This window comes from Lutzomyia longipalpis, chromosome 4 (assembly GCF_024334085.1).
Source record: "Lutzomyia longipalpis isolate SR_M1_2022 chromosome 4, ASM2433408v1".
Taxonomy (NCBI): domain Eukaryota; kingdom Metazoa; phylum Arthropoda; class Insecta; order Diptera; family Psychodidae; genus Lutzomyia; species Lutzomyia longipalpis.
Window position 1 is genome coordinate 9,481,524 of NC_074710.1, and position 6,167 is coordinate 9,487,690.

Here is a 6,167-nt window from a genome sequence, read left to right on the forward strand (position 1 = left end):
CATGCAAGAGATCCTTTTAGTGCCGCCTGAGTGGTATTTCAGGGCGCTATATTGCTCGTTGTTATGATCAGCGATACTACCACTACCGGCACTTGTGCCACACGGCCTCCGGAAAAACTCGGGGGTGTATGGGATTTATGCCTACCGTCCTAACGACCCATTCTCATTTCCATGTTTATGTATCGACGCCCGGGAAGAAAGAAGCAAAGTGTGGCATAATTCATTACATTGCTCTCATGTGTTTGTGGGCTCCTTATCGCAAAATAATGCTGTGATACGGAAGTGTTATGTGTTTTGTGGGGAATTTTCTCTACTCTCCCCAACAAAAACACAATGTATGTGTGAAAGGGCGCTCAATTCATCCCATATATACAACAAAAAAACCCCAAGACTAACCCCTAAAAAGGAGCTTTATCCATGTAGCAGAAAGCTTGGGATGGGAAACTTTATGGTACACACGCGAGACAAATGTATTTAAATTCATTTAGACATTTTTGAGAAAAGGATATGCCTTCCGGATAATCACTGCTTATCCTCTGTCTTTGTTTTATCGTCATGAACTCCTTGGGATTATCTACAGATTTGCGATTTTTGGATAGATTTATGTCTACTGAAAGAGCTTTGTTGGCAAAATGTTGGAAGAAACCTCGAGGAAGCTTTTAATCTTTAACCAAATTAAAGTAGATTATTCCGCCAAGTAGGTGATGTGGAAAGACTATTTTTTATGTTGGGTAAAATTAAATAAAATATGATTGATTGCTTAAATAATAAATTAATGCAATATAAATACTTAAAATATTGATTTTTTAGCTCTAATTAAATTTTTATGATTTTTTTAAAATAATTTTTTGATAAAGACCGAGAAAATGCCTTAATATTTATTTTGAGATTTTAATTTCACTCATTCAATTGAAAATTTTCGAGGGTTTGATGCATCATCATCAGGCCTTTCAAAATAAGGTACAAGTTTTGTTACATTTTTAGAATAAGATTACAGCAATTTTATTACATTTTTTGCAATTTTTATAGGAAAGATTTTACTTTTGACATTCAGTCCTGTTGGCTGCGCCAGTAATTCCCAAAATTAAAAATTCAAATAATTGGCGCGATCGAAAAAGTTTGTTATAGGGTCACGAAAGCTCAGCTGTTAATGATAGTTTTTGCTTATTATCTATCTATATAAAATTGTAACTTCCGTTTTGAGCACTTTTTCAGCGTGAGTAAATTTTTCTGTGGAATTTTTGAAAATTAAAATTATCTTGAAATTAGTTGTAAAATAAAAATAAAAATTTTGAAATAAATAAATTAGCATTGTGAGGTGACGGAGAAATAAAAGTTTTTAAATAAAATTGGTGGATTAGTGAGAAAAATTTTGGATTTTCATTTCCCACATTGTGAAGTATCGTGGGTCTCCGGAACCAGTTTTGGGGCGCTATTCCATCCAGCTGCTGAAGCGACAAAATTTCTGGCCTTCGCGCCGAACTAAGGATTAAATTCTCTTATTATCTGTATATTTTAAGGTGCGAATATCAGAGCTTGTGAGGGGCAAATCAGTAGTGAGAAGAGAGGCAAAATCTATCTTTTTTTCTTTTCAACACAAATCTCAAAGGTGAGGAGGAGGACCATTGTGGAGAAGCTTTGGAGGAGCTTTTGGGCTGAAGGAGTGAGGAAGCAATTCTAATTCTTTTTCTTTTCCAACTATAATTTACAAAGGTACTGTGCTGTGACAAGTCCTTTTTGCTAAATTTTAATACATAATTTAAAGTACATTTAGACATCCTTAGAATATGAAATATTGTATGCAATAGCTCACAGGAACACTGTGTTTCCTTTTAATACTTTGTGAGATGATTTTCATGAGAAGAAAATTTCATTGCTCCCCCGACGTTATTCCTAAACAAAATATTTTACTTTAGAGCACTTTCGGTATCTCTTTGTATCTAAATCTTCTTTTCCAAAAAGTAGTAACTACTATACTACCACACATTTCTCTTTTAAACATAAATAAACAAAGAATGAGCTTCAGTGCTGATATTTTCCCTGTGGAGAAATGGTGTAAAAGTGCTACAAAATATTCACTTAGATGGTGAACCTTTTTGCCATGTAGAGCTGGTGGGTATGTATTGAATGTGAATTTTCGGGAGAAAGAGCACCTTGAAGCAATATGTAGCAAATGGGGGGTTGTATTGGCCAAATAAGATTTCAGTCACGATTCATATTGATTGCAGTAGTTGCATATTATTGCACATGCAAACTATATTATTTTTAATGGAATTCTAAAGAAAATTCAATGGGAAAACCTCTTTTATTTTTCGTTGCAAAATATTTCTCATCATTTTAGTACACTTGAGAAAGCTCCATTGAGACGTGAGTGAATGAGGGGGTGAAAATGTTACCTCAAGGAATACATTGTTAGGGAGGGTGTGGATGCCATCCACTGCGATGATGCTCTGTTTCTAAAGGGGTTGAAGTGTCGCATGTTTAGTGTTGAGTTGGTTTAATTGTGAAATACGAATTACTAGCGTCAATTCAACGTGCACATAGAGATAACAAAAGACATAAGCCCTGGTAGACCCCTTAGCAATGGTCCAAAATTTCTCTCACAAAATTTTCCCCTTGACTTTTACCATCCACGATTGTCTAGAGGAATATTATATGGAATAGATATTGTAAAACATAAACGAAATAAATACACATATTCTCATGGCAAATAGGTTAGATATTAAGCACACACACATATGCAATTCACCCGCTAAACAACCACCCAACCACCCCCCAATATGCTCGAGAGATTATTTGAAAATATAATTGTGAAGCTCTTCGTTTGGATTTTGAATGGAGTCTCGAGGAATTGTTAATACAATTTTCTTGTATAATTTTCCAGCATTTTCAGCAGGAGGGAGGGGAAATTAAATTTTCGGAAATTCAAGGCATTACCAAGAGCGACGTTCATTACACCCATGCGTAGCGTATTCAGTTCGTCTTCAGTCACGTGGAAATGGGAGGAAATGAAAGGGATTGCTTGGAAAATATTAAGGAAATTCTTTCTTATAAAACATCCCTTCGTACTATTCCATCTCCACACTCCATGTTGTTAATTTTAAACCATCTTAAATCTTTTCAATTTGCATTTTTTTCTCAAATCATGAGTAGGAGGTAATATTAGAAGATTTAATTTAATTTTTCCTTGTTAAATGACATTTTTATTTATCAAGAAGAAATGCTTCTCTCTTTGGTTTATTAATGTTGAAGAGAAGTCTTTTATGAGATAACTAAAAGTGTGATAATTTCCCACAATTTTTTATTATGCTACTTCTCACGGTACTTCCGTATCAATGATGGGATTTTTCTTTTATGTTTGATTACCCCAAAGTGTACTTAACGCTGATTAAGAACTTCCATATTGTTATCAATTACAGCCAAGTGCCAATAAATCATGACTCTTTTAGCATTTAACTTCTCACACCAAGAGAGGATGCCCACACTCTTGGCAATGCGGAGGAAACCAATGAGATATCCGCCATATTCTGTTGCATTTTATGCTATAAATAACAATGAATAACATTCCATAATTTAGCATCATTGATGCCAGAAGCGCCCGCGGATTGACACGTGCCGGGGAATTTTTTCACCATTTTTCCTAACGAGCCCCTCACGGGATGGCATTCACACTCAACGCTGAGGGAATTGTCAGACAATTAATTTATCATGGGCCGTAGGTGGTTTGTGATGGTGGCAAAATGAAAGAGGGGTGGGGGCGGGTGAGCAGTTTTTTGATATTTCTTCTGGGGAAACACCCATTGTAAGCGCTTGATTGCGGCTGCAATAAATTTTCATTGGAAATTTTGCACCCACCCAAAATTGAATAGGCGAAACATTTCGAATAGAGTGACGGTGACACAGGGAATACAAAGTGAATAGAGGGGTTGAGGGGGTGGTAGCATGAAGCTGGAACAGAGTATTCCCCGATGGAATGGATATTCCATCACAAATGTACCCAGCTAGTGGTCATTCATTAAACTAGGAAATACCCAGAAGGTTTTCTCACTGAGAATTTTCTCCAATCCACCTCGAGGGGGTGGCTTTTTGTTCCCCAATTTTCTCCACGTCCGTACGGTATCCATCGTGAGATAAATGGTGTGACACATTTTCCACCATGTCTTTGTTTTTTTCTCTCCCACCCGAGAGATATCTCCCAAAAAGTCAGGCAGGGATGAAGACAAAAAAAGGAAAATTTATCGATACTCTTGTGGGGATATCGCACTTCATTTTGGTTCCCGCACCAAAAAGGAACAGCAGCAAAACCACCCAAATATAGAACAAGTTGCATCACTTTATTCAGCAATAGCTGTAGCCATGATAGAAATTTTTATTTACTATATTTAGAAGAGTCGATAAAATTTCTTTCTTGACTTTGAGTAGAATTCACCAGTTAGTCTTAATTTTTTTTTAAGTAATTTCTTTTTAATTTTCAAAGATTTCTTAAGTTTTCTTAAGAATGTCTTAAATGTTCTTTAGAAAAATTAAAGATTTTTTAAGTTTTATTAATCGAAATTTAAGGTTTCTTAAGTTTTCTTGAGAATATTTTAAGTATTCTTTAGAAAAACTAAATATTTTTTAAGTTTTCTTTATCAAAACTTAAGGTTTCTTAAGTCATCATAAGACTTTTGTTTATTTTCTAAGATTTCTCAAGTTTTCTTAAAAATATTTAAAGTATTCTTTAAAAAAACTAAAGATTTTTTAAAGTTTTCTCAATCGAAATTTATGATTTCTTGTTTTCTTAAGTATTTTTTTTTAATTTTCTAAGATATCTTAAAAATGTCTTAACGCATTTTTAAGAAAAATTTTAGATTTTTTAAATTTCCTTAATCAAAACTTAGGATTTTTAAGTCAGTTTGAATTGAATTAAATGCATAATTTTTGAAGATTTTTTTGAGCTTCTTCGGGAATCAAAATTGGTAAAAATCTTCGAAAAAAATGCATTTAGTCTGATTCAGCCTGACTTAAAGAAATGTCAAGTTTATCTTAAGGAAATCAAATAAATCTTCAGTTTATCTTAAGACGACTTGAGAAATCTTAACTTTCGCTTTAGAAATCTGTAATATTCCTTTTTTTTTTAAGAAAACTTGAGAAATTCTTGAGATAATTAAAAAAAAGAAATTCTAAGACTGTTTAACTCGAAAATTTCACCCCTTGAGTACATAAAAGTGACATTAGACGTTTTTTAACAATAGTCGAACAAAATTCGATAAAAGAATAATTTTAAAAGTTTTTACATTAAACAAGAATTTTGTTGAAAATTGTCGGTTCTAGACAATTTTGAAGTCAAACTTCCGGAAAAATTTCTGGTAAAATTCGACTTAAAATTTCTTTTTTGTTTGTACAAAAACTTTTTAAAGTTTAATTGATGTTTATTGATTTTTCAATTAAATGTTTTTCTCTCTGATTGAAGTAAGGACTTTCATGAGGGCACAATGCACTACATGTTTACACATAAATATATATATCAATGTATGTGTACGTCTCGTGTTGACTTCACCTACCTTAGGAGGTTTTTCTTCTCACAGAGTTATCTGTTGTGGAGGTTGCTTATGCTGGGTGAAAATAAAGTAGATTATCTTCGAGAGGAGAATCACCAGTGTGACACTCTTTGGTGTCCAATGGATGGAAAAATGTATGTATAAATTTCCCCTGGCATGAGCAGAGAAACAACAAGAAAGCACAAATAGGAGGTGGGTAAAAAGCTCTTTGCCTTCATCAACTGATTGATCTATTTTAGTGCGCCCTTTCTATCTTCAAGTCCAATCGTTGTCTTTCTTCCTTTTGTAAATTCACCCTGGAAATGTCTTCCTTTCCGCCCCCATTCCCCTCTCATATGGGGAGAATTTAACACATTAAAGTAGCATACATATATACACAAGAGATGTGAAGCAAAGTCATCGAGTTTTCCTGCATTATGTGTGCTCGAGTGGGTACATGTTCTATAAATATAGTCCTTCTATCTGATATTCCACGGAATATCCTCAAAGTGATGGAGAGAGTTATTCTCTAAGTTGTCCGGACGATGGTGAAGTACGATTGGGTTAGTTGCTATGGGAGATACTTACATGAATGGGAGATGGGATAGGGTATCCCATATACGGAGGGAAGCTTATTATATGTAGCAT